The 7,565-nt window shown below is 38.3% G+C and overlaps 1 long non-coding RNA gene across 4 annotated transcripts; it reads right to left on the bottom strand.

Moving 5' to 3' along the window:
- Nucleotides 1-207: 207 nt before the first annotated feature.
- LOC111270879 (uncharacterized) lies at nt 208-5,159 on the bottom strand. Of its 4 annotated transcripts, none has more exons than XR_002686521.2 (4): nt 4,948-5,159; nt 2,121-2,419; nt 870-1,078; nt 208-609 (listed from the first exon to the last, which is right to left on the bottom strand). It is a non-coding gene; the product is annotated as an uncharacterized LOC111270879 (long non-coding RNA). The 4 variants fall into 4 exon arrangements; XR_002686519.2 differs by having other exon boundaries at nt 870-1,068; nt 4,948-5,141; XR_002686520.2 differs by lacking the exon at nt 4,948-5,159 and adding an exon at nt 4,047-4,213 and having other exon boundaries at nt 870-1,068.
- Nucleotides 5,160-7,565: the final 2,406 nt, after the last annotated feature.

The raw sequence follows: 7,565 nt of genomic DNA on the forward strand, positions 1-7,565 counted from the left end.
TTGTTATTACTTTTGCTTTCGTTCACTGTGTTCAGCCTGTTCCTTTGAGAAAACTATCAAGTTGATGGAATAATTAGGCCGAAATACGGTTTACCTACAGCTGCGCGAAGAAAGATTTAGTTTACATTATATCTAGCGACTAATGAATAAAAATCCATCACTATATATATATATATATATATATATAATAGCAAGACCATTGACAGATTTTCGATATGAATGTGTTCATAGTCATCATTTTCACGCTTTAGATAACTCGCATATAAAAGGTAGAAACATGTGAGAATCTATCTCTTTACGCATTGAAAATAGAAATAAAAATATCATACGTAGCACAGGAAGCTAAAAGTACGCTGTTTTTGAAACACACGACATGCCTGGAACGACATGCAGAAGCTTCCGCAAAGGACACAGGTGCAGTTTTCGTGGAGCTCATGTCAGGATTTATTCGGACACAGTACATTATACAGGCCATACACAGCGTGGTGTTATCGATTTTTCCAGCGTGACTCCTTCCACGCCCTGTCCAAGAAACGCTATGTTCGACGTTCAGGCTTGGCTCCTACCGTTGCCGAATGAATTCCGAGTGGGTGAGAGTTCTTGGTAGGCCTTGAGAATACACATCGTACACGTGTAAAATGTCAGATATATATCTATATATAAGGACTCTTTTACTATCAAAACAGTTTTCCCTTGCCCTGTATCTGTGTTGTTTAAAAAAAAAATCATTGAAATGGGAAAGCTGTGGCCGTTCTTGGACAGTTAGGCCTCGACAATGACGACTTTAGAAATGGCGAAGCATTGCGTAATGTGATGATATTAAACATTTTGCTCGTGTTTCCTGCGTAGACTACGTTTGTAGGGATTACCTGTAGGCAACCGGCCGACTGCAATTGACGTGCGGAATTCTGTGAAAGGGCTTTCGAATTCTGTTATTGGTAATTCCAGCAGCTGCGTACTGCATGCAATATCAACATGTAGGACCTGTGCTTCGCTAAGACCAGCGTAATCTTGTCAATTTCATGCAATGCCCACAGGCCCAGATAATGGCACGACCTACAGCAAAACCTGTCGTTTTCTAACGGACCGTAAATAATCCACATTAGAAATTTGATTACAGTTCAAGTTCGATGCTCGCTTAACTATAAAATATAATACTTTAGTTTAAACCGTTAGCATATAAAAAGCATATATTTATAGTTTTAGTTATAAGAAACATGAGATCCTCGACGTGGTAAGCTCTGCAAAAAGTCATGTTAAAGCTAAATCGATATGGGCGCCAGCGGCAGTACGACGTTCGGCAATGTCTTGCGGCAATAACAATTATTTCCACTATAAATAATTATATTCTCTACGATGGCAAAACTGTCGCAATTCAAAAATCTTTTTTCAAAAAAAAAAACAGTTTTTGAACGAGCATTACTCTATCTTTAACATAATATTATACTGCATACAATATCTGTGAAACTATTAATAAAGACGAGCATATCTCTATTTTTACTTTAGATAATAATAATTGTTATTGATTGTGCGTATATCTCGTAAAAAATTTCCAAAACTCCTGAGCAAATTCCATGATCGCAGGCTAGCAGAATCCCATAGCGGAAATGTAGAATAATGCTAAAGTAGGGATGGTAATTTTAAAAGTGTGCACCGAATCGTAAAATGGTCTAGGTGAAAGAGCACCTACCTATACAGAGTGGTTTCAATACGACACATGGATATCACTTATCACAATTATCTTCAGGAGAATTTTGTTTACCTAAAGTTAACCAGCAAATTGTAACTGGTTGTAAATTACCTGCCCAGTCTTAGGTCATTGTCCCAAGATCATTGAGAGATAACCGGAACAAGGTAAAATACGCTGGTTTATCTACGTCATTTATCGGAAAGCAAGGCGTCGTTAGTTATACTATGTATGCTCTAAAAGACGCTACGTTGAATGTCATTGCTTGACTCAATTGTCGACGCTGTCAGCATTATAGAAACGCTCTGTGAAGGTAACTTAGGGAAGTGCAAGTACATGAATTGAAAATAACGCACAAGCTATTGACGAACGTCGTTGGTATAGCAACAAAAACATTGAAAAAAGATAATGACAACAAAGTTAAAACACTCACTGAACCACCTTCGATAGGCACAGGCATATGGGTTTCTTCCATATCAGGGCGGTTAGGGTTGGCCTAAAATAAAGGGTCGAAGTTCTCGTCCTATCCAAAGGTGTTTGTTTTCTTCCCGATCCGCGCCATATTATTCAGTCGTTTGTTTATTTTTTTCAAAAAAAAAGCTGCTTAAGGCCAGTTTTAAGCAGTCTGGCCAGCTCCAAGATAAACTCCTGCCAGTATTGCTGTTAGCTATGACCGTCGAAATGCTTGTATAGGAGCCCTTTAGACTGAACGCGCATATCCGGTAAAGAGAGCTGAAAACGAAACACTTTTTACTGACAAACGATACAGATGATCACTTAAATTTAGTTGCGGGTACGCCTGCAAACATCGCAGGAGAGCAAGTAAAAATACAATGCAAACCATGTTTTACATATACAGATATTACGTTTTGGTTATGTAAGTTATGGTTATGCGTAAAGTTTCAATTTACGTTTCGATAATGTAACACCCCCTATGAAATTTATTTTATCTGATTTTTTTCCAATTTTAGCAAACGAATAATAATTTATTAGTTCATCTCTAACCACCGAATCATTATTTAGATAGATTAGTAGATAGGTAGAAAGATTTACCGTTACATAAGCAACACCTTTAAACACGGTGAAGTTTCTGCTAGGATAGCTACATTCTTAAAGATTGACTATAACTCATCAAAAAAGCACGTCGTCCACTAAATTCGGTTATTGCCAAAATGTATAATCGCTTGCCTGGATAATACCAATCCTTTCATAAAGCAAGGAGAATCCTTAATTAAAAAAAAACGTTCCTTCAATATTACTTCACTTATCGCATTGCTGAATCGCCGTATTCTAGGACGGTATCCACATCAATACATATATTAATCTTAAGAAACTAATAAGACAAACTCCTAAAATATAACCCATTTGTAGTAAATAGCCGAGTGTCAAAGGTAGATAGAACATAAGATTATTTAATAAGTTATATATTATTACACTTGGTACATACAAGCAAAAAAGTCAAGACAAACAAATACTGATTTCTTCTCAAGTCGACTGCCTATTTTAAGCAGAAATTCTACATAATAGTACCCAACATAGTACTCTCTGTCGTACTACAGACAGCAGTCGGTTTGGCTCGTTTGGGCAAATGACGGAGTGTAGTTGCTTATTGGACCCCTGAATTTGTATAGTAGTCGGACCATGGATGTATCAAATGAGGTACGGTAGAGCGCACTTATACTACGGCCTAAAATAATTTACGTTCGCTAATGGCATAAGAGTTCCACGGCACCTGCGTAACCGCATTTTTTAGCTGTGACAACCACTGATGTCCTACTTTGACGATCATCTTTTAGTGGTTGTAACTCAGTGAATTAATCGTCTGCAGTTTAAGAAATTCCTCGTCAGTGACGTATCTATTGTTACAAGGGGCTTTTTTAAGGGGAAGATTTGAACTATGGGCTTCATGCATGACTGGAATCCCCGTGTGTGGTATATAAATCGATGCATTACGAACAGAAACAGGCTCAAAGGAATGGGGAGGGATTATTTAGCACGAGACTGGAGTTGGCGGTAAATTATATTAATCGTAAAAGTTTTTTCGAAATATTCCATCACCGACAGGAGTACTGCAACCGTCGGTGGCTGTAAAAATCTTTCAGTGGATGATCGGCAGTTTCCACTCAAAACTGAAATGGCAGATTCTTATAGACAGACAAGGAAGTAAGTACTAGGGCTAAACGGACGCAGGCACTCACATGACACGCGTACAAGTAGGACGTCTATGGCACCGCTACAGCGTTCTACAGTAAAGAGTGACAATTTTTTTTAGAACAGCATTACTATTTGATCAATGTTTAGTACGAAAATGCTTCGAGTTTTCATTCAACCGATAATAGAAACATTTGAAAATACACACATAGCGTGTTTCACCTGTTTCCAGGCTTTTGCGATTGTCGAATGTTCAAAGGCAGATGAAAACCTTCAAGGCTATAGAGAGAAGTAGCCATAACGTGGGATCTAGCACCGTTGCGGACCAGTTCTACAGTCAAGTATTGCCAGAAACTACAAACATGTTGCTGATATAACTCTTTACGATGCGCAAGTTGCATTTTAAGTGCGCGGGTAAACGCTGACGGATTATCGAGTACATTTATAACGATACACGTAAACCAGGTGAAAGCGGCGCTAGCAAAACGCACCAGCTGGGTTTCAGGCGAAATTTATATCTATCCATCATTTTTGTTAGGACCTCAAGTGTCTATTGTAATATGACGGGTATAATTGCGCAATAGCAACATTTAGAAAAAATTGTCCATCATTGGGATTGTTCTGGACCACACAACGAAAATGTTCCCTTCCATATTTTAGCGTTTTAAAAGCCAAAACGTTACAGCTCATGGAAGAGAGGTATCGATAGGCAGCATGGAGTAAAAATGTTCAGAGCTAAATGGCGCAACATGGCAAACTTACTTTGACAGTCATGTCAGCTGCTAAAAAATCCCACTTCATTGCGCAACAAAGTAAGGGCAAATGGCATTTTCATGCATCGCTGAGGAAAAAATGGTTTAAAAGTATCTCTACATTGGTATAGTTATAATTATAGGCTATAATAAATTATGGGTTATAATTATTATATTATGGGACCTTACAGATGGACTAATTAGCAGATTATTCTGCTAGTCTAAGGTAGACACACGCAAAAAAGCTCGGTCGGAGGATGAAACTAGGTGGACGAATCTGTTACAAGAGCCAGATAAGTCAGTTTCAAGTTATTTAGATATTTATAAATGACGAAGTCGGGTATTAGTTAAACTTACTTGTAGTGCGTGCTGGACTTTCTGGAATAAATGCGATTGAATGGGCGCCGATCTAGCTAGAAACGTCCATCTGTATCTATACGTAATGGATATACCTGCGACGAAGCGAGACGTGATTAGAAGTTACCCTTTGCACCGAATATAAAGACAGTAACAATAGTAAAAGCAACAATAGGAGATATTTCAACGTAATAGAAGTGTGTCCGTTAGTGTTAAGGATATTATCGTTGATTTGTTCGTTCGGACCATTGTACCAATTCGATATATCAGCAATCGCATCACAGCACACAATAACTAACACAAAAACAACTCCGTTGGTAAACATTGCATCGGAAATATAGAAACCACCAGCTTGTCATAGGGGGAACCTTCAGGGGCGCGAGTAATTCATCTTGATTTGGTACATTGGTCTATCGGTTCGTATCGGAATTGATTTATCACACTAATACCGAACAGTGAAATTTATAGAACTCGTACTGGCCATCTCTGGGAGGGTGACCTAGTCGTAGGCTCAATATCAACTATAGTATCGGTATTTTACGAGCACAAATAGTATTGAATAAAGTGCATCATATCCAACAATGATTTTCAACGACTCCTATCACAGAATTATCTGCGATAACATATAGCACTGCAACAGAACTACACTGGAGCATTTTGACGCCTTCTGGTTAAACGGGAAAGCAAATAGTGTCCGTATTCGGCAGGGAAAGAAACGTGCCAGCAACAGCTAAAGGTTTCATGGCACATTTCGGACTGGGAAGCGAACGACGGCGGGACTTGAGCAAATAATAGGCCTTGCCCCCATTTTGCCCCGCTGACCCCCCCCCCCCCCAGTGCTAAGGCCGTTGTCTGCTAGGCTGTTAAGTTATCGCTATGCAGAACCGTTACTGCATCTAGAACAGCCATAGATGCAATATCGCAATATTCAGCTGCCCCTCTTTGAGGAACTTCTTCACGCAAATATGAAGTCGAGTTTCACAATCGACATGAAGCCGTTTAAGGCTCGTTTACAAACTAATAGTTCTAAAACTATTAATTTCGATTATTGATCCATGGCTTTTGAAGTCCGGAAGTAAAGGCGCTGAAGATTATGTCAGAAAATCGCATTTGAAATAAGTATATGGACACCTTTATTAAATCTGTAGCTAAAATGTACACTTCAAGGCATTCAAAGATACAATCAGTAAAAACATTTATGATCTCTAATTAATAAAAAAAAAACTTAACGATCATCAGCCTGATAAGAGCTAGGTTATTTCTAGCTAGACGTCATGACAGGATAATAGAAATGCAAAACAGCGCTTGCTCTTCCCGTATGACAAGATATACTTGCTAAGCTAAAATGCCACGAATCTAACCATTAAAGGAACATACTGTTAGTAATTATTTAAATGTTATTATAAAAATCGTCTGATCTGATAAAGTTTAGAAAGTTTGCAAGCGAATTCAATACTTTACCAAGATTTTACCGATACAATATCGAATACAGTTTATCTGTCTGAGTGCCATCGTAGGGGTGACGGCAAGCAGCGTGTAACCACCGTCGGTTCCAATCTTGGCGATAATGGAAGTACTACTATAGAAACGCAGATTGAGAAACTCGGGAAATCAGAACGAAAAACTTTGTTGATGCGTTATGTTGATTGGTACAGCGTTAAAATGGTGCTTCCATCTGGTCGTACAAACAGGTGAAGGTATTATTCACAGTGTCCATAGGAGAAAACGTTGTTTATAAAACTTAATACTATCCAACCTTTAGAATTGTTGAGAGACCTACCAGGAGAAAAGATTACGGTAAAACACTGGTTAGTTTTTTTTTTTTCAGAAAAAATAACTGCAACTACTGTCATTCTAGGAGAGGCAATACATGCGTGCATTTGTGTCGTGTACCTGAAGAGACTATATTAGTGGTACACGTAAGGATATATCATGCCCAAAAACAGATTCATTACATACAGAAAGGACGCAAGGCACCATTTTCTAAACGAAGTATTTAATCCTAGACGCTGACAGCGTGTAGAGTTTATGCGATATGATAGTGCGTTGGGCTGTACAGCAAATGGATAATATATTTTGATAATTAAAATACGTACGAATATACTTAGACTGGACAAAATTTATGAAGATTTAGACCTTCTAGACAAAAGCATTTTTATTCAATTGCATTTTCACATTGAGACTATGCTTACGTCAACAAACAAGAGGTCTATCAATATGTTCTGTTTTGCTGCGACGTTAAGAAGCGTTTAAGAAGAAGATTAAGGTAGTTGTGAACAGAAAACCTATTTGAATTTATATCTAAAATGTCTCACTTCAATTTTACCTAAAATTCTATGATGTTCTTTAATTAGATGCAGAGTCATTCATTCTCTATGGTGAACGACGCTCGTTTGTCGAATACGTAAAAGGTAAGCATCATACAGGAACGGTGATGCTTTGCCTGCGTAATTGATAATCACCTCGTGATTGCTCGCAAGTTTATATGAAGTTTCGCTAATGCGTTTATGCACCAGTTCTCTTCGTCTAGTCGTGCGGTCAGGAAGAAGTGCGCTTCACCTGAGAAGATTATCTTGAATGCAAAATGAAGGCTGATTTCCTGGCTATTTTTAAGTCGA

This window comes from Varroa jacobsoni, unplaced genomic scaffold (assembly GCF_002532875.2).
Source record: "Varroa jacobsoni isolate VJ856 unplaced genomic scaffold, vjacob_1.0 contig00166, whole genome shotgun sequence".
Taxonomy (NCBI): domain Eukaryota; kingdom Metazoa; phylum Arthropoda; class Arachnida; order Mesostigmata; family Varroidae; genus Varroa; species Varroa jacobsoni.